This window comes from Kogia breviceps, chromosome 9 (assembly GCF_026419965.1).
Source record: "Kogia breviceps isolate mKogBre1 chromosome 9, mKogBre1 haplotype 1, whole genome shotgun sequence".
NCBI classification, from domain to species: domain Eukaryota; kingdom Metazoa; phylum Chordata; class Mammalia; order Artiodactyla; family Physeteridae; genus Kogia; species Kogia breviceps.
In genome coordinates this window covers 111,604,602-111,625,372 of record NC_081318.1, presented here as the reverse complement: position 1 = coordinate 111,625,372, position 20,771 = coordinate 111,604,602, and the positions used below count along the sequence as shown (strand labels likewise).

Here is a 20,771-nt window from a genome sequence, read left to right as displayed (position 1 = left end):
GCTGCCCGGGAACGCTGGCGTGCATGTCCCTGGGGCTGGGGAAGTTCAGGAACCAAAAATGATGCCTGTTTGCTGCCTCACGAGATTGGGAGGGAGGCTGGCCGGAGCCGCCCAGGCCAGCAGGTGACAGAGAGGGTCATCGGTGGGCAACCTGCAGGCCCACTGGTCGGAGCCTGCGGACTGGACTCCCAGTTCCTGAGGCAGGTGGATGCTGCAGGGGCTCGACCGCCCAGAGGCCTGGGAGGAACCTGGACGTGGAGGCTGCCCACCAGGGCTGAGGCTGAAAAGGCTGCAGGGCCCACGAAGCAGGAGCTGAAGGGCCAAAGCCCCTGGAAACTCACAGATGAACCCCACAGGAGGACAGGGCAGCAGGGCGCCTGCTGCACCCAAGGGCGCACTGACCGGGCAGCAAGGGAAGAGCCTAGAGCACCCAGGAGGGACAAGTGACGGCTTCTTCCTTTACTGTCTAACCCCGCGCCCAGGCCATGGGGCAGCACCCCGGGGCCCGAAGAGGAGCCTGACACTGGATGGGGCAGCGGCCTCCCCAGTGGTGCCATGGTGAGTGGGGAGGCCAGGGTGAGGGGCTACGGAACTGAGTTTCTTAACATCTGACAAATGAGACCGTTCTGGTGGCCTAGAGGCTATGGGACCTGCCCAAGGCAGAGGCCTGACATGCACTGACTGATGGATTCGATACGACATCCATGGGTCCAACCCGTTCCACAAATGGGCTGCACACCCTCATCTTCATCGTTTTCTTCGTAAAAAATGGGAATGGGCCAAAAATGAGAAGGCAGGAGAGCAATTAAAAAAAAAAAAAAAAAAAAAAAAAGAAGAAAGTAAAGGACCACCATGAAGACCTAGTTTCTTCCCGGAGAGCAGGATTTGGAATTTGCCAACACCCACCCGAATGTGGTTCTGGAAGGATCGGGGAGGAGCCAAACTGAGGGTCTGGACGGCTGAGCCCAGCAGCAACCCGGCACCGCCCAGCACGTCCCCAAGGTCTGGTGGCACGGCTATTCTTATTTCCCGAAGGATAAAACCAGCAGAGGTTTTTATGACTTTCTCCTACATGTTTATTCAATTTCTTCCTGGGCTGTCTGGCCGTCAGTAGCTACATCCCGTGAAACTACCAGGTAGGCTGTGTGCGATCAAGGTGATACATAACAGGCAACTACAGAGACGACCAGGATAAATTATACAACATGTCGCTATGGTAACGGCAAACAGTCTATGACACAAGAGCTATCAGAGAATATAAATACAAACAGCAATTCCATTACTGAATATGCAGAATAAACGATGACAAACATTAATTAAAACTCTTTATGGTTTAAGCACATTTGGGGAGGTTACAACAGACATCTAATTATCTGTAGTGACAGAAAACCCCTTGGTTTCACACCAGCCTCCAAAAGCCCACGCTGGCCAAATGAGCACTGATTTCAGCTCAAAACACCTATGGCAAAACCTATAGTCTTCCTCCCGATTCACTGACTGAGCTGGCAAGGGGGCAAGAAATACCAACACGCCACCCGTCACAAGTAGACGGTGATTGGCTTTCAACAAGCCATACGGTATGTTTTTTTTTTTCCTTCAGTGGGAAAAAAAGGAGCAGGACGGTATCAAGTTCCTCCCAGCAAAGTGTGAAAAAAAAAGAGCGAAACTGAGTAGGAATCCCGAGATAAAAAAGGCAGAGCAAGAAGCTAGCTAGGCCGCCACACGCTCTGAAATGCATCCCTTGGCTTGATGATACGTCTGCTCTGTTTCTACTCACTTTTGTAAATAACTGAAAAGCAGTGAAATCCGATGAGCCAGCTTTCAGCACAGCTACTAACTGATTGGGACGGAATAGAGCCCTGAGAATTTCTCGGGAAAACGAACCTGACTCCCTTCACTGGAGTCCACTAACTCACCCAACCATGGTCCCCGATGCCCCTTGCCTGATGTCTGTCTCCCAGAGAAGCTCTGAGCTCTGGACCTGAGTCTTCACTCCTTCATTATCATGGGGAGGTTCCTGCAGACAGACTGCAGATTCGCTATACAAACCCCTAACGCGTGTACCTACTACCTCGACTGTAATCACCTCACGATCTTATGTCTGCCTCTGTTATAAATAGAATTTTCACTGCCCACTATACAAGGCAATGGCACTTTCTTTAGCTTGACGTTATTGTATTTTCAAAGACACCTTCAGTAAAGACAGCAGAGAATGAAGACAGGAAAGCACAGGCAGAAACAGACACCAGCTACTTCTTTTTTTTTTTTTTTTTTTTTTTTGGTACGCGGGCCTCTCACTGCTGTGGCCTCTCCCGTTGCGGAGCACAGGCTCCGGACGCGCAGGCGCAGCGGCCATGGCTCACGGGCCCAGCCGCTCCGCGGCATGTGGGATCTTCCCGGACCGGGGCACGAACCCGTGTCCCCTGCATCGGCAGGCGGATTCTCAACCGCTGCGCCACCAGGGAAGCCGGAGGCCAGCTTCTTGATTTTTAACTGTGAGAGAGCGAGCAGTGCAAAACCAAGAGGGTCCATTGGGCATCAATCCTGTCAGTGACGTAAGGGCATTTTGCTCCTATCAATTAAGACTGGTCTTAAATTTGGAAATTTAGGGGTTAAATATTATCAGAAAAACTGTTAACGTACAGTAAAAAAAAGAAAATACTTTTGATAAAGTTTCAAAAGAAATAGAGGCCAGGGGTCAGTTTGTTTCTTATAGAGACCTTTCCTGGGTTCAGAGCTAAGCGCTGGGTGCCTTTAATTCTCCTTTGAAAGTATGACACTTGATAACCTCCTTGTGAACTGTTTCTCAAAATAGGGCCTGGGCTCCGCAGCCGCCCGATCCCTGTGCTAGGAAACCTGAGCTGGGAGCCTCCATGCTCTGCTGGATCAGCCCCTCCCAGCCTGCACAACTGGCGCCTTCAGCCCTGCACCATCCGCTGGCGGGTGCAGAGCTGAGGGGCCAGGCCTGCTCCCCGACACCCAGGGTCCAAAGCAGAGACGGTGGGAAAACGCCATGCTCGCTAAACCCAGGGCTAAGGGCGCATCCACCCAGTACTGGACGGGGGCCGCTGGGATCACGTCCCCTTGTGGCAAGGAAGTGGGGAGGCAGCGTCCTCCTTTACGTCGCTGAACTAGAGCCCCGCCCTCCGGCTCCTCCCGCCTGAGGGTATCTGTCTTGGTCCCGCCTTTAGCCTCCCTCCACCTCAAACACCAGATCAAAAAGCTGGGGTGGACACCAGAATTTTTACTGCGAGTCTGTGATTTCCAGAGAGCAATCACATACCCTCAACTCAAAGCCAGGCACCTGAAAGGGAGGCTTTGATGTCTAACCTCGAAAAGCTGTCTTCCTGCCCACCGCCTCCCAAACCACGGGCCTGGGGCAGAGCCTGGCTGCAGGGGCCACAGTGTGAACAAAAAGCCTTTGATTTTCTAAGCATCACAGGAGAAACTCAGCAGAAACTCGGGTGTCTCCCCAAACTAGGAACTGCCCTCTCCAGCAGGCGAGGACCTCGTTCAAGTAAGCAGGGCCTAGTCTGCTCGGTTTGTCTTCCGAGAGAAGAAGAGGGGTGCTTCCTGAAATCCAAACTTCCAACCTGCCAGGCCGTCCACACAGACCAGTCGGGACACACCCTGCTGCCCAGTGGGGTGCAGAGGCCTCACACGGAGTGTGGGAAGGTCTACAAATGAGAAAACCCGGTTCCTGTTTGCAAAGGACTCAAAATACAACGGGGGATTCAGACGTGGGGGGATTACAGACGGAGAAAGCAGGATCGTATGAGATGTGCAGAGGAAGAGACGATGAATTCTTCCAGCACAGAGAACCTCAGCCAGTGGCTGCAGGCGGCAGGCTGATGCGGAGGAGCGGAGGGCCGCCCCCCTCCCCCGCAGGGTGGGGGCAGGGGAGCTGGGTGAGGACTGCCCTCCCCGCGAGCAGGATCTGAAAGAACCCAGACACCTGTCCCCTTCCGAACAGAGCAGCTCGGGACTGACAGCTGACACCATGTCCTGTAGCAGATGCAAGCTCGAAGCCCCTCGGATGAGCCTCGGTTCAGACAGCGCCACACAAAGGGGTATGGGCACTGTGGGGGCGCCGCTTGGGTCCCGGGTCGGCTCCACACCAGCTGTCCCCCTGCAGCTCGGATGCCTCTCCTGGTAAGAGGACCAGGGGCAGCTCCCCCACCCCCACGCAGTGAGGGGCACAGCACGTAAAATAAAGTGACCGAGGCATCTGGCACACGGACGCACTCGGGATACAAGCCCACCTCGCACCTGTCTCATCCTCCAGCCCCATGGCAACCAGCCCCGCCCCCCAACCCCAAGCCCCGCCCCCGCCTGGACTCACTTCCGGACTCAGGGTGGCAGCGGCTCCCTCTTGAGGGCTGAGGCCGCCAGGGATGTGCCGGGCTGGGGACCACCTCACTCTGTCCCGCACACTGGGTCGGCACCAACGCTTTACCTGGCTGCCCACCTGGCCTCCGAGCTGGTCCAGGGAGGAGCCCCTTCCCCCAGTTCCGACAACCGCGATTCCTTGCCCTTTGCTCCTTTCAAGTCAAAATCGAAATGAAGAAGCAAAAGGTCCAGCTGAGTGCCTGGAGCCTGAAGTCTTTTGTAACCTAAAGCTCGGCGGAGCTCTCCTTCCCTGGGCTTCAGAATGCCCCATCCAATCCCCGCAGCGTCGTCAGCGTTTACCCAGATCTCAGCGAAGCCGCTTGGCACTCGTTAATGACTCTTCAAAGTTAAAACTTAATATGCTCTTCAGCTTGATTCTAACCTGTTAATAGGAAAAATAAAGCTTTTAAACAAAGCTACACCCTTCTCTACATCCTCACAACGATTTGTCCACAGTGTTTCCCCGCTATGTTCAACAGAAAGTTACACCGAATATTTACAAAAACCACTTAAAATGCAGCTAGCAATAATGTTGAAAAATGAACTCAGCTAAAATGTTTCAGCTGAGTTCACAGTTAAGCTTTGCTGATGTCAATACACGTAAACTGTATGGAGATCAATTAAGTCCCTTTATCACTGTTTTCACTTATAAAATAGAAAAGGCTATAGTAACATATTATGCTGTACATCCCCTCGATTCTGTCACTAGCTTCTGAAATCTGAATGTGGTATTACCAAAACAGAATTATCATTGTATTGTGTCCATTCTGGGACACCTAGGGAAAAAAACATTAACTTTCAAGAGCTGCCGTTCTTTCAGAAACATTAACATGTCAGCAAAGAAAACAAAAGATGTATTAGAATAGGGCAATATTTACACGGTGCTTTCGGTAATGACCAGGTCCCCAAGGAGGATTTAAGTCCTAGAAGCTTGAGGGTCATCTTCTGTTTCAAAGCTGTGGGTAGTCTGCTGAGACCCCAACACGCAGCCCAGGGGGGGATGGCTGACGTCACAGGTGCCTTTGTTGACACGTCAGGCTGCCAGGACTCCCGCGGGACTCCCCTCCAGGACCACAGACACACGGGAGTGAGGCAGGAGGGAGAAATCCCACCCACCCAGGTGGTCACGAAGCTGCCAGTGGACAGACTCCAGGCCCTGTTCCCTGCCCAGGCCGGGGGTCAGACTGCCCCGTGAGGGCAGAGCCCACGTAGCCACGACCAGCCAGCCGGCTTTGAGAGCCTCCCTGGCTCCCCAGCTAGGTCACCTAACACTTACCCACATGAAAGCCCTGTGACTATAACGTTCACGGTTGGCAAGTTTCGGGCAGTGAGGGTCCTTCCTCTGGAGCACGGACAGCTGGACCGCTCTGTGGGCCTTTCCCTTCAGCCCCCTCTCAAGCCCGGCCCCATCAGGGCAAGACCCTGCCCTTGCTGGGTTTTCTCTAAGAGGCCCTCAGCACATGCACCTTCCCGGGAAAGCCCTTCTAACAAGAGGGGACAGATTTCTCAGTTTCCAGGTCAAAGCCCCTTTTCAGTCTCAAAGCAGCATCCCAGGGCAGATGAGCTGTAACCTACACAGGGGTCATTCTTTGCCCTCCAGCTCTGGAAAAGCACAGCATCCAACTCAGCTTTCCAGGAGCTTTCTTATCCTTGGGGGGGAGGGGGGGCAAAAAAAACGCTCGGTTTCTTCCAATTTTCCTAAGAGCAGGACACCGGCAAATGCTGGAGGCTGGCAGGCCGACATGGCCAGAGGATGAGAATCCATCAGCCCTGACTCTCAGGTGCAGAGACAGAGTGAGAGGACCAGGGCACCCATTTGGGGTCACACTCACGCCATATCTCTCCGCAAACTAAAATGCTCTACCTTGTTAAGTTAAAGCAAAGGAAAAGAATATGTCGGCTTTAAATACACACCAGCCAGTCTTTTCTGTGTTTCCTACTCAAGGCTCCAATTTGGGGAGCAGCCAGCAACCCCCTCCCCCCGAGCCGCCAGGCTCTAGTCCGGGACCCTGAATCCGTGGACCAGCACTTACCACCACGCTTTCCTCTGCAGAGAACTCTGCCCTCTCATCCCCCGCATCTCTGCCTTGTCCCTAAAGATCCACCTTCTCCCAGGAAGGGTCCCAGGCAGAAAGAACCACACCTGCACCCGCCTCCCTCCAACCCTGCGGGCGCCCTCCCCGGGTGCCCGGGGGCTGCTTCCAGCAGTTACTCATTATTAAACATTAAATTTTATTGCTTATGTGCTCACTTCGGCAGCACATATACCAAAATTGGAACGATAGAGAGACAATTAGCATGGCCCCCGTGCAAGGATGACACGCAAAGTCGTTAAGCGTTCCGTACTTTTCCATTTGTCCTAGGGTTCTTGACTGTCCCTTTTTTTGTTTTTTTTTACTTAAAAAAATTTTTCTTCTTAATAATTATTTTTTATTTTAATAACTTTATTTATCCCACTTTATTTTATCCTTTCTTTCTTCCTTTCTTTTCTTTCTTTCTTTCTTTCGTTCTTTCTCTCTCTTTCTCTCTCTCCCTCCCTCCCTCCCTCTCTCTCTTGCTCTCTCTCTCTTTCTTTCTTTCTCTCTTTTTCTCTTTCTCCCTTTCTTTCTTTCTATTTTTTCTCCCTTTTATTCTGAGCCGTGTGGAGGACAGGCTCTTGTGCTCCAGCCAGGCGTCAGGGCTGTGTCTCTGAGGTGGGAGAACTAACTTCAGGACCCTGGTCCACAACAGACCTCCCAGCTCCACGCAATAGCAAACGGCAAAAATCTCCCAGAGATCTCCATCTCAACACCAAGACCCAGCTTCACTCAACGACCATCAGGCAACAGTGCTGCACACCCTATGCCAAACAACTAGCAAGACAGGACTACAGAGCCGCCCATTAGCAGAGAGGCTGCCTAAAATCATAATAAGGCCACAGACATGCCAAAACACACCACCAGATGTGGACCTGCCCAGCAGAAAGACAAGATCCAGCCTCATCCACCAGAATACAGGCACCGGTCCCCTCCACCAGGAAGCCTACACAACCCACTGAACCAACCTTAGCCACTGGGGACAGCCACCAAAAACAACGGCAACTATGAACCTGCAGCCTGAGAAAAGGAGACCCCAAACACAGTAAGTTAAGCAAAATGAGAAGACAGAAAATTTTATCGCTTATGATTCAATAAACTATATTAGAAACAAGGGCAAGAAACACTCAGCACTTGTGGCCCCCTAACAGTTTTACTGTCGTCTCTGCCCTTGAGGTTGTTTACAGAACTGCAGCCACTGCGGATGGTGGCCGCTGCCTCTCCTCCAGCTGTGCGTTCAGAAACAGCCATGCTGTCTCGTCTTCACCACGGAAACGGGCAAATGCTACAGATAAGGGTGCCCTTTGCTGCTCTGTTGACGGGCCAGACCCGGGGTCAGCAAACGTTCTCCATAAACAGCCAGATAGCAAATATTTGGGTCTCTGTGGGCCGTTTGGTCTTTGCTACAATCGCTGTACTCCACGGCTCTCACGGCTTGAGAACCACATGGAAATGAATAATTCGTGTTCCCATAAAACTTCCTTTATGGACCCTGAACTCTGACTTTCATATAGCTTTCGGGTGTCACAAAATATTACTCTCCTTTTGTTTTTTCAAAACTCATTAAAAAATTTAAAAGACATCCTTAGATTGCAGGCTGTTCCAAAATGGGATCCAGCCTCTTGGCCATAGTTTGCCAACCTCTAATCGAAACTTATTAAGAAAATGATGGAGATAATCTTCATGATGGCTATTAGACAAAAGGGTGTTGTGTGTGCAGCCTTTACACTGTGGATAGCATGACAGGTCAAGGAAAGTTTCTGGGAGAATTCGTACACTCCACCCAATTCAGCAAGGAGGTCTCACACCACTGCGGAAAGTGTGAGATTCCAGCATTCATTGTTTCACCTTTGTCTTTCTCGTTGGAAATGAAAATGTCCATCAACATTCACTCAGAACTACACTTGTCCATCAGCGCAACCGCGGAGTGCCCGTGTGGGTTCAAGGGTTCCACAAATTAACAAAATAACAAAAGCATCTGTGATCACCCAGTGACTTTATGTGCACAGCTTCTTGGCTATATTTCCATGACTTTTTTTTTTTTTTTTTTTGCGGTACGCGGGCCTCTCACTGTTGTGGCCTCTCCCGCTGCGGAGCACAGGCTCCGGGCGCAGGCGCAGCGGCCATGGCTCACGGGCCCAGCCGCTCCGCCGCACGTGGGCACGAACCCGCGTCCCCTGCATCGGCAGGCGGACTCTCAACCACTGCGCCACCAGGGAAGCCCCTCCATGACTTTCGATTGGCATTTTAAGTAATTGGTTCCTGCTCAAGGACGCAGACAAATAAGCTAATTTCCTATTTAAAAAATAATAATGTTGCATAAAAATAAGTATGACATTAGACATCTTCTGAAATGGAAATCTGGACAGCTGACAAAGTAAGGTTATGACAAGGAGAGAAAGAAACAGGTTCAACAGTCTGGCAGTCACACCGTCATGTATAAAATAAATATTTCCTCATTGCACAGATTCTGGAAGGAGAACAGTGAGGCCCTGAAGCCTCACTGCCCTCAGTTGCTGGTTCTCATGAGGTTTCCCTGTCATGTCCTGTAGTCCTCCAGGGCCTGACTCCCTCCCATGGGATACCACAGGCTGCCCTGGCTGAATTCCCCTCCACGATGAACAGTATAGAGAAGGTGCCAGAAAGTTCTAGAGTGGCCGTGAACTGGGCAGCTGCGTTCACGTGCAGGCTGGTGTAGGCTGGCCACGCCCCCCTGCACCTCCTGTGAAACCACACAATGACGTTTCAGAGCCACCCCCTTGCTGCTATTTAACTTTATGACCTTAAGGAGCTCCAGAAACAAACAAAAAACATCAACTTGGGTTTGAACATGGCTGAAACCCTGCCAGGACCTGCTAAGCCAGTGCGTTTTGTAGATACTGGTGACTGGATTTCACGGCACAGGTGCACAGAGGTGACACCCGCAGTTGACACCCTTGACGGCAGGGAGAGGGCTGGGCCCCGACCCCGCACCCGGGGTCTTTCCGAGGCACCTCCTCTCCAGGAGGCCTTGTCTGAGGCCAACATGAACCCCTCTGCGTGGACCGATTCATCCAACAGGATGCCCAGCACAGAGGATGCCCTGGCGACGGCTACAGAGGGGAGTCCAGAGCCCAGGAAGCAGCAGCCCAAGTTCACCAGGCACCAGGAGTGAGCGACAGGAAAACACGGGACCAGGGCTGCCCAGGTCAAGTGTGGACGGCTGTGCCCGGGGAGACGCTGCCAGGACGCACGGACAGCTCGCTTGGTCACACTGCGGACGGACGGGCAAAGCACGGCTGAAACTGATGTCAGCGCAAGGCCAGCAGGGTGCAGAGGAGCCAGCGGGAAGCTGTCCCCAAGGTGAATGGTTCGGACCCTTCGTGGTACAAACCCTGAGAAGCAGCCGAGTGACGGGGGCCCTGGAGCCAACGGCTCTGGCTGTGCCCCTCCCCCTTCCGCCCACTGGCTCCACCTCCACCACCCTGGGCCTCGCGTTCCCAGAGGCTGTGTAGGGGTGACGGGGGTGGTGGGAGTCACCCCTCCCCCAGGGTCGGGAGCATTACACACGTGAACTGCAAACCACCCAAAAGACGTAGGGGCTGCGATCATCGGATCTCTTGGAAGTTCGGCCGTATGCTCGTCATGAAAATGTAAACAGCGTGAGAGAGAACACAGCACACACACCCCAAGACTGTCCTGTCCTCTCACTGTCCCCAATCCACTTCCTCAGAAATAACCAGATGTTTGCCCTCCTTCGAGGCTTTTCCCTAGGACTCTCCCCGTGTGGGTGTGTGTGTGCGTGCAGGCGCGCGGGTGTGTTTCCAGAGGACACACCCCCCGGGAAGGGCTGCTGAACCAAATGCTCCCAGGGCTGGGCACAGGGCAGCCGCTGCGGGACGCCCAGCCCCACAGGCTCCCTTCTTGGGGGAGCTGAGCCACTGGAAGCAGGGCCACAGCGCAAGCCTAAAGACACGCCATCATTCGTGTGAGTGATTCACGCGCTTGTTCAAAGCTCAGCGCACGTGTCACGCGCAGCTTTTGCTTCTTTCCCGGCAGATTGGGCATCATTTTAATCCCAGCACAGCAACCAAGCGCTGACACTCTCTACTGGTAAAGCAAAGTTCCCCTCCTTCCTCCGACCGCCAGTTCACTGGCCCAGGGGGCCTTGTGCTCCCCACGCCTGCACCTGGCACCCGGCGAGGCTGCTGCAGGCCTGGTCCCTTCCTGGCCGGTACCTTCCTTGGTGCCTCTTTCCCAAGTGGACAGCTAACTGTCCAGAGAGCTGGGCCCGCCCAGCCCAGGCGGGCGACCAGGATGCATGCACGCACCACCAAAGTCACGGGGGACTGGGCTTTCTTCAAACACCATCCACCTCCCAGACAGGGTCCTCAACACCAGGCGAAACACCACCAAAAACCACCACCATGGCATGGTTCCGGATGTCCGGATGCCGTCTTTAACTGATGACACCAAAAATACCACCTCCGAGCAGAGCGAACCGCAACCCATGGTCTCTGTAAGATGTATGCAGATGTTGAAGAAGCTTGAACTGTGTGAATTCATTTGCTGAGTAAATTGGGCCAAAACCAAAGGAGCTTGGGTTTTTGGGGTTTTTGGGGTTTTTTTGCGGTACGCGGGCCTCTCACTGCTGTGGCCTCTCCCGTTGCGGAGCACAGGCTCCGGACGCGCAGGCTCAGCGGCCACGGCTCACGGGCCCAGCCGCTCCGCGGCACGTGGGATCCTCCCGGACCGGGGCACGAACCCGCGTCCCCCGCATCGTCACGCGGACTCTCAACCGCTGCGCCACCAGGGAAGCCCGGAGCTTGGGTTTTGCCGTGGCCTCCAGCCCAGCGTCAGGGCCGGCCCGGAAGGTGACACGGAATGCTTAACACACACAATGCTAAAATGTAGGCGCTATGGAAGGTAGCCGCTCACACGTGCTCGAACTTGGCAACTCCATTTCCTGCCAACAGAGTCCTGTGTGCGCTTCGTGGGGACCAGACGCGAGGCACCCCAGCATCTTCCTTGGCCCCACGCCGGCCCGCGGCCACTTCCCGTTCCGCTACCTTCACCCAGGTGCAGAGCAAGCCTGGGATGAGGGCTCCTCCCACACCTGGGCTCCCCCCCGGGGTCCCTGTCAAGTCAGGTCACCCTGGGGCGCCCACCCCTAAAAGGCGCAGCTCCATCTCCTCAGGGCTTTGCGCACTCCCCCCCTCCCACCCTCATCTGCCCCCCCGCCACCGCCCCCCACCGCCCGGCCCTGGCTCACTGGCTGGGACGGTCCTTTCCTTCTCTCCACACAGGCTGCCATTCCAAAGGGGGAACTTCCCAAAGAGCGGCCGACGCTCACTGCCCCAGCGCCCTCAGGACCCACCCCTGCAAAGCCAGGTTTCCAGCCCCCTTCCCTGGGGCCCCGCCCCCGCCCCATGCCGCCACAGTGCCCTGCTTCACACCCGCACCCTCTTGTGGACCAGGTTCTTCTGTCCCCCCAACAGAAAACTTAGCTCCTCCTAGGAGCCCCAGGGAGCCCCCCTCATCCCCCCACCCACGCCTGCCAGACTGAGAACTGCTGCCACTCTGAATTATGAATCCAATTTTAGGGTGCTAACAGTTCCTCCACAGCTCTGCAGCTATTCGTGCCCACTGCGTCCCCCTCTGGAGCGGAAGCTTTGTCCTCTTGCTGAGCTCGGGAACCTCCAGGAGCTTCCAGCACTTTGCTGAAAATGCGAGCTCACTGAAACCCTTGTCGAGTGAATGAATTACATCCGTAGAAGGAATGACCTATAAAGCATAGAAGATTCTAAACAAAACATCAGGCATTCCATCAACAGGTATTAGGAGCTTGCCACATACGAGGCATTTTCTAGGCAATCTGTGACATAAATTATCCTATAGTTCATGGTCCCAGATCTCAAGAAGCTTATAGTCTATGAGAGGTGATAAGATAGACACTTAACTATGGTACAATAAAGGAAAACATGGGATTAAGTGATGTGAAATATGCAAGACTATATTTCATAAACAAGTAAACCATAAAGCACAATGTCGGTATTTTTAAACTATTATTGTTGACATTATTAAACTAGGAAAACAGAGTTAGATAAGAGACAAGTCCTGCCTGCAGATTACAAGTTTGTAAGGGAGTTATTATAGTATAAGTAGCACATTATTTAAAGACTGACAAATGCCTCTGCCGATGCCAAATAAGACATCTACGAATCGTACCACGTGGCACGTGTGTGCCATTTGTTTTTAAGCAAAAAGGACTAAGACTATCTAGGAGCATTTAGAAAATACTTCACACTTCTTTTTATCACTCCATGAATTTAAAACGAAAAACACACAAAACTGAACATCTTAGTCTCAATGAAGACGGGCAAGTTAAGCATCTAAGTCTTCTACTTCAAATAAAAAGAACATATTAAGACGACAGCAGTTGACTATATGCTTGGACCAGGAAGACACATGGCCACAGCCCGTCTCTCCAGGGAGAAGCAGCACCTGCTGGGCCACCCTCCTCTGTCCCCAGCAGCTCGGGAGTCGGGCAGCCCCGCCCAGACCAAGTGTCCCGAGCAGCCACTGTAGATGTCACCCGGTGGCAGCGGGACGCGGGTACCGCACAACTCCCAGCCCGCCGGCATTTCCGTCTGTCTTCCTGCCAGTCCCCTCCTTCCGCCCTGCTGTGCACATCACTCCCTGAAGCTCCACGGATGAACCTTGCCCCTGGCGCGCAGCTCAGCCCCAGCTGCCGGCTGTCAGCTCAGGAGGGGCAGGAAGGAACAGCAACCGTGAGCCCCCCAGGCTGGCACGGGGGCGTGGCTTTACATCACGGTCATAGAACCCCTCAGTCACCCTCATACCATGCATTACGTGCTGACCGATGGAGCCATCGAATGTTTAAGAAGGAAAAGACCATCTCCTATGGCTGTTATTCCATGACATCCTTGACGCGAACACCAGTCTGATGACTCAGAAACGGATCTCCTTACTTGTAGATTTCTTCCGAAGCTTGGAACGAGCCAATGGGCTTATTTCTGCAGATGGCTCATTTCCACTTACAACGATCCTTCTGAAAGGACGTGAGACATAGACGACGACATTGGCAAACTGTTAAAAGACAAGTCTGAGTGTAGCTGTCAGGCAGAGGAGGGGGCTTTGGGATTGTCAAGGTTTTCGCGTCATGGAACTTGAACCAGAGGGCACAGGAGGTCACTGTGCCCGTGGCCAGGGAGGCTGGCGGGGCTGGGCTGTGACGCAGGCTCCCCTCCCACGCTGACTCGGTGCCTGAGATACTCCGGGCTCTGCCTGTGGTGTCCGAGCAGGTAATTTGCAAGGGGAGAGTGAGTCAAGCTAAGGAACCTGCCCCGAATATTACGTTAACGGAGCACATCAGACAAAGCTGCCGCCTCTCCTCCGAGGCCGTGAGAGCAAGGGGACCGCTTCTGGACTCCAGAGCAGTTTCAGCCCCCGAGCGGGTACCACGTGGCCAGTGGGTATCTCTGGTCCTCCTGCAACAGCCCCAAAAACCCATGCGCTCCCACAGAAATGCTTCATCTATACCTTCAAAAGCTGCCAAGAGCCATTTCCTGCAGACAGACTAGTTCATCCCTGGCACAAGAATTTTCCTTCATTTCAATGAAAAAGGGCATCCGTTATCCCTCTGTGCTCACCATCCATTTATCCCACCCTGGTGGGCGACATCCCACTGAGAAGCCCTCCTAGGGCAGCCTGGATACCGACCACTCATGCAAATGGAGGGAGAGAATCGTTCCTTTCAAATGCGGCACCGAGCAGAGAGGTCCCAGCCACGCAGAGACGAGAGCACATGTGGGGGTTCAGCAAGGTCCTGGAGCCTGGGTAGCCGGGCCTGGAGCCTTACACCTGGGCTCACAGCCCGGATCTAGGCGGCCAGCGGCACAATCTCAGTGAGGTGTCCGACGTCTCTCTGCATGGTGTGCTGGGTACCAACCGCACAGAGGTAATAATAACACATGGGAGGGACCCTGCTCCACACAGCACATAACACCCCCCATAGATACCAGCTATCCCTGTTAGTCAATAAGGATGAGATAATCAAGGTGTGTTAAAGGCTGTTTTTCTAAATTGTGGTAAAATACACGTAACATGCAATTTACCACGTTAACCATTTTTAAGTGTACAATCAGTAGTGTCAAGTCTAATTCACGTTACTGGGCGACCGACCTTCAGAACCCTGTCATCTTTCCCAACTGAAACTCTGTCCCCACTAAACACGAACACCCCATTCCCCCCGACCCCCAGCCCCGGGCCCACTCCACCCTCCTCTGCATGTCTGTGAATCTGACTCTTCTGGGGACCTCCTGTAAGTGGACTCGTACAGCACTTGTCCTTCGGTGACTGGCTACCATCGTGTCCTCAAGGTTCACCCGTGTCGTAGCCGAGGCCAGAATTCCCTTCCTTTTTAAGGCTGAATAACACGCCACCGCAGGCACGGGCTAAACTTTATTCACCCATTCCTCCCCGACAGACGCTTGTGTCGTCCCACCTCTCGGCTGCTGTGAGTTCAAGGCTGCTTTTTAACACGATGGAAGTGGGGAGCTCTCTGAAGGCCTGGATATCTGGGGCAGGGACGTAACTGCAGGAACACCAGGCAGAGTCCAGTCCCCCAAACCAGACCCCCCCAAAACGATACAAACCCAACCCCGGGCGGTCACACCCGGAGCCGAGAGGAAGGTGATCTGAAAGCGCCCGGGGCCACGGGCTGCAAGTGACGATGCCGGCGGCCAAGTGCAGGGAGGCCTCGGGAACGGGAGGAGACAGGCCACTCCGGGGCAGCCTCGGGTGTCCCTGGGGCCGACCAGGATGCTCACCTCACCTCTACCCTGGGAAGGTGCGGCCGTCTCCCCAGAATCAACACCGCTGGCCTTTCAGATCCCGCGGAGCCGCCAACGGGAGCGGGAGGAGCGTTAGGACCAGGGCCGGGCGGCAGGCCAGCACCCCAGTGGCCAGCTACCTCTGCTCACTGGGCCTTGAGGAGGTGGACAAAGGCGTCCGGGGAGGGGTGGGTGTGCGGGACGCAATGCGTCACACACCCCTGGCTCAGACAGGTCGAACTTGCTGGCTCTCGGTGAAACTGCACTCTTGAGCACACGGTTTCTACGATAAGGTAGGTTCTTACGGGAGCTTGAGAGCCTTTGCAAGCACTGACTCCTCATGCTGACCAGCGGATAACCTGGCAAAAGAAAGTTAAGTACTATTCCAGAAAGCGGGGACAAAATAAAAAACAACTGGAGACTTAGCTGGCACAACAAGCTCTCGGCCAGTTAGTTGCAGGGGATGAATGTTTTTCTCTTAAACCCCTGAACTGGCGCTATCAATACGCAACGACGGGTCACCAGTGGCTGCTGCTTGAGGACAAAGTGGCCACTTAGTAAACTGAAATGCTGTGTAGAAGTCAGACGTTAGGATTAGCTTCAGTTCACGTGGGGAGAGCTGAGTGCTTTCGTCAATGCGGTGGTCTAGTCCTCTATTCAAGGCCCAGAGGAGACACCCGCTGAGTCCCAAGCTTTAGGGTCCAGACAGCTCGTTGTCTCCCTCAAGCCTGGGCCGGCACCTCTGCCAACACCAAGCGCTCCACGGCTCTGGACTCAGCACCTTGTGACCAGGTGACACTTTGAACACGTTCTGAGTTTTGTGGGTAGGGGTGATCTCCTCCCTCTAACCAGCCACGCTAACTCACAAACCTCACACCTAAAGGACACAGGCCACCCATGCAGGCGAGGCTTCAAAACACCTGGGCCTCAGCTCCTGCAGGACGTCCCTGTCCTTTCAGGGCCTCTGCCTTCACCGTGGTGCACGTCTTCCTCTTATCCACACCTCGTGGGATCAGGTTCTCCCCGCCTTCTCAACTATCGAAACCTGCCTTTGGTTTGAGACCTCCCTGGTTCTTTCTAGCAAGGTATAAATGACAGATAAGATTATACCTCCCCTGGGAGGGCTGCAAAGTGGAAAGGAAATAGGAATTCACTTTTAAAATTCTAAACCTTGAGACACAATGAGTTGGCTGGATGGAAGAGATGGTAGTTGTTTGGTTTTTTTGTTTTTCTGAGGAAAGGGTATGAAAGCGCACAGCTGGACAGTTGGGGGCCGGTGGTCTTGGGGAGCATCCGTGAACCATGCCACGGACGAGGCTTGTTCTCCTCTGTCTTCTAAAGGATGAGGGCATTTCTGGGACCATGTATGTCTTCCTCCTTGACGTGTTCGGAGTGGATCTCTAAAAGTTCTGCGTTGTAAAAGTTCTGGTAAATAACTGGCTAGGTTGGTTCTGGTACTGTAATGGACCCTACTGAAATTATTCCAGTACTGACTGGTCACTTGAATTACTGCTGAAGTAAGACCGAAAAGGTTCTTTTAAGTTTCTTTCAAGGCTTTGCACACAGAACGGTAACCTTGAATCAAACAGACAAGAGTTTAATGTGAAGAAAAATGAATGCACTCCTACGATACGCCTTCTGTTTATGACGTGGTTACGTTTCCCCAAACATACGCGTCTAGAAATAGTGCTCTATCCCCTTGATTTGTAATAGAAACAGGGCCCCTCATTTTATGGGAAAATTCTGCTCAGTTAGCATCCATATGCATAAGGAGGTGAGAACAGCTGCGTGTCCCTGACCCACGGACGAGTCCTCCACGAACTCGCCCAGGCCCTGCGAGAGGCCTGCTCTGGCAAGGTTCTCTCAGAGGGGCTGTAGGCCAGCTGTCCACTCTTTTTTACTCACCTCACATTCAGCCGATGACACAAGATGGAGAGGGGAGTGTAGAAATGTGTATTTTGAAAGCGTGTAACGCCCATGGTAAACTGTCCTCTGTTTTACCAATAGGGAATATCTTCCCTTCGGTTTATACCCATTTTAAGACTCCTCAACTTAGCCAAGTCTCTACACAGATCTAAGTAAGAGTTTAAATTTAGAAGAATTAGAAAAAGAGTTTTAACTGCAGGAAGGTTTTTACATACAAATAAAATAAGCCTCAGACAGAATAATGGCCAGAGACGCAAAGATGCCGCCTAGCGAGGTAGGTTCGCTTTTCAGGAGAAAATCATTCCATTCATGCCAAAGGCTACAGAAGTATCTTAAATAAAAATTCAATTAAGAGAAATTTTACAACCTTTACCTCCTTGAAAACAGCTCACTTTTCCAAGCCGATTTCAGTAATACCTTCAGTGGTCTAAGATCTGCAAGATATACTGGGATAAACTGAGTTGATTCAGGCTCATTCGGAATGGGTCCTTTTCTAACATAGTATTTATTTACCCAAGTCTGCTTTGGTACCTATCTAACACATTGAAATGATGCAACTTTCCAACCACTGATCTCCTATCTCGAATGGATGTCCCGTATCAGATCCAGATAAAGGATGATGTTCAGTCTACTTCTGACAGGTGATGAGGCAAGGAGGTGGTGACAGAAACACCTGTCCGTCGGGAGACGCGGGACCTGCAAACCGAAAAGCAGGTTTCGCGGTGTCCCAGGAGACAGCCTCTGACAGGGAAGGGAGTGAGGTGAAAACAACAAACAAGAAAAGCACCAGGCATCCTGGAAATTCCCTCATCCCCCTTCCAGCAGGACAGATGCCCCAGAAAGGCTGAATGTGATCTCAGTGTAAATATCACGTAAATTCCTGAAATTTAAGTTTGACAACAAAAATACTTGATGTTCCCATGCAAGCTTTGTAAAATATTGCAGACAAATTTGATAAAGGTTACTATCTTTACTTTAGAAACGGTCTCAACTTAGGTGTGGGCAACAATGGAAACGTATTTTTACACAGAGAATCGTGCTTTGACAGAGGGTGGAGTGAGGGCTCCTGAGATGAATGTTCCTTAAACTCTTCAAGGGCAGATCATCTGAATTACATCATACAGGATTTACACTGTTTTCCTAAACTAAAACTTGGTAACTTCCTGCTGAAAGCAGAGCACGTTTCACCACCTTGTTTGCTCTGATTCTCCCTTTCTATGCTCCGACTTTTGCCCTCACTAAGAACTTTAATTTATTGTCCGCTTGTCATCACCCTGATGAGGTTCCTTCACTCGTTCAGAAAGCCAGTGATGGGGCTTCCAGGCATCACTGCCCAGTCGCCAGACCTGCACCCTGCCCTCCACCAGCCAGGAGAGGAACACACCCGTCCGGTAAAATTCAGACTGCTGCTAAGACAGCAGATCCTAAACATGCTCATCACAAGACACAAAAAACGATAATGGCGTGCAGGGATGGATGTTAACTAGACTCATTATTGTGATCATTTCACAATATGTGTACATATATCAAATCATTATGTTGTACACCTAAAACTAATACAATGTCAATCATAGCTCAAATAAAATAATATAACATAGGGCTTCCCCTGGTGGCGCAGCGGTTGAGAGTCCGCCTGCCGATGCAGGGGACGCGGGTTCGTGCCCCGGTCCGGGAGGATCCCACGTGCCGCGGACCGGCTGGGCCCGTGAGCCACGGCCGCTGAGCCCGCGCGTCCGGAGCCTGTGCTCCGCGACGGGAGAGGTCACAGGGGGGAGAGGCCCGCGTACCGCAAAAAAAAGAAAAAAGTTTAAAAACAATAATAATATAACATAAAGTAAGTCATTACATTAAATTTTTAATTAAAATAAAACAGTAAAGTAATGTAAAGTAAAATAGAATAGACTAGAGTAAAACAAAACAAAATGAAATTAAAATAAAATGAAATGCAGGGTCGACACTCCCTTCATAAGCCTCCACAGACTGCCAGGCTGATGCACAAAGCTCTCCCCTCCCCAAAGAACACCAGCCTGGATCCAGCCAGCAGGTGACAGGGGGATACACACTCAGAGAACTTCGCCCCCCAGGGAGCTTTAACGATGGCCAGAGCAAAGCAGTTTGTGCCGACAAATTCATCACTGCTCCCTTTTTGATTGTGATGAATAACGCTGCCGCGGACATTTGCGTACATTTTCTCGTGTGGACCTGTGGTTTCCTATGTTCCCACCTAGGACTGGAATTGCTGTGTCATACGCTCAATCCATGTTTAACATTTGGAAGAACTGCCAAACCACTTTTCGACGTGGCTGCAGCATTTTACAGCCCTATCAGCAATGCCTGAAGGTTCCACTTTCTCCATGTCTTTAACACTTGTCGTCTGTCTTCATTACAACCAGCCCAGGGAATGTGAAGTGGTATCTCCGTGTGGTTTTGGCCTGCATTTTCCTGATAGCTCAAGACACTGAGCATCCTTTCATGTGCCTATTGCCCATTTGGACATCTTTTCTGCAGAAATGTCTGCAGATGCCGTTTTTCAACTGGGTTATTTATCTTTTTATAGTTGAGTTGTAAGATGTCTCCATATATTTTGAATTCAAGTCCTTCTCAACTGTATGATTTGCAAATATTTCCCCCTATTCTGGGGGTTGCCATCTCACTTTCTTGACGGTAGTCTTTGAAGCACAAATTTTTAAAATTTTTATGAAACCTCATTTTTTTTTTTTTTGCTTGTGCTTTTGGTGTCATTTCTAAAAAGGCTTTACCTAACCCAAGACCAATAACGATTTACTCCTATGTTTTCTTCTAAGAGCTTAATAGTTTTAGCTCTTTCATTTGGGTGTATGAGCCACTTAGAGTTAATTTTTGTGTGTCATGTAAGCAAGGGGTCCCCCTTTGTTGTTTTCCATGTTATCCAGTTACTCCAGTACCATTTTTGTTGAAAAACTATTCCTTCCTCATTGAATGGACTTGGCACCCTTTTCAAAAATCAACTGACCATAAATGTAAGGGTTTACTTCTGGACTCTGAATTCTGTTCCATTGTTCTAAGTCTGTCCGTATGGCTGACCACGCTGGCTTGATTACTGGAGCTTTGTGGTAGGTTGTGAAATGGGAAAGTGTAAGCCCTCCAACTTTGTTCTTCGTTTTCAAGATTGTTTTGTCTATTCTGGGTCCTTTGCATTTCCACACGACTTTTAGAATTATGACATTGAACTCTGTGGAGGACTTTCACTGCAGTTGTTTGAAGAATGTTCTCAGTATGTCCTACTGTTTCTTCATCGTGAGATTTCAGATGAAAAACTGTCCTGGCAAAAATGCTACAGAGGAGTATTGATCATTTCCCACAGCATTACACGAGGAGGCAGGTGATGTCACGTTGCCCCAGTACTGGACGAGCTGGGTTAAGGGCCTCGTCCCCAGATTGCTCCATTGCAAAGTGATGCTTTTCCCTTCGTAGGCAGCAGGCAATTTGCGGGGCCATGCGGAGGATGTGTGCACACCCAACTGTCCCACAAACTTCCACCCAGCCATTTTAGCATCCCCTTGTGATC

At 51.8% G+C, this 20,771-nt stretch overlaps 1 protein-coding gene and 1 non-coding gene across 19 annotated transcripts in view; one reads left to right on the top strand and one right to left on the bottom strand.

Annotated features, from left to right (window-relative positions):
• COBL (cordon-bleu WH2 repeat protein) overlaps nt 1-20,771 on the bottom strand; it is a 261,943-nt gene that overhangs the window by 190,137 nt on the left and 51,035 nt on the right. The window contains exon 1 of one of the 18 annotated variants that reach the window (XM_067042943.1): nt 4,457-4,604. The exons of 15 other annotated variants lie outside the window; for them this stretch is intronic. The gene's annotated coding sequence lies outside the window, so the exon portion shown is untranslated. Of the gene's footprint in view, nt 1-4,342; nt 4,404-4,456; nt 4,605-20,771 lie in introns of those variants that run through there. 2 more of the 18 variants (XM_067042939.1, XM_067042938.1) reach the window with 2 other exon arrangements.
• On the top strand, nt 6,633-6,739 carry LOC131763137 (U6 spliceosomal RNA). Its single transcript, XR_009337536.1, has one exon. It is a non-coding gene; the product is annotated as a U6 spliceosomal RNA (small nuclear RNA).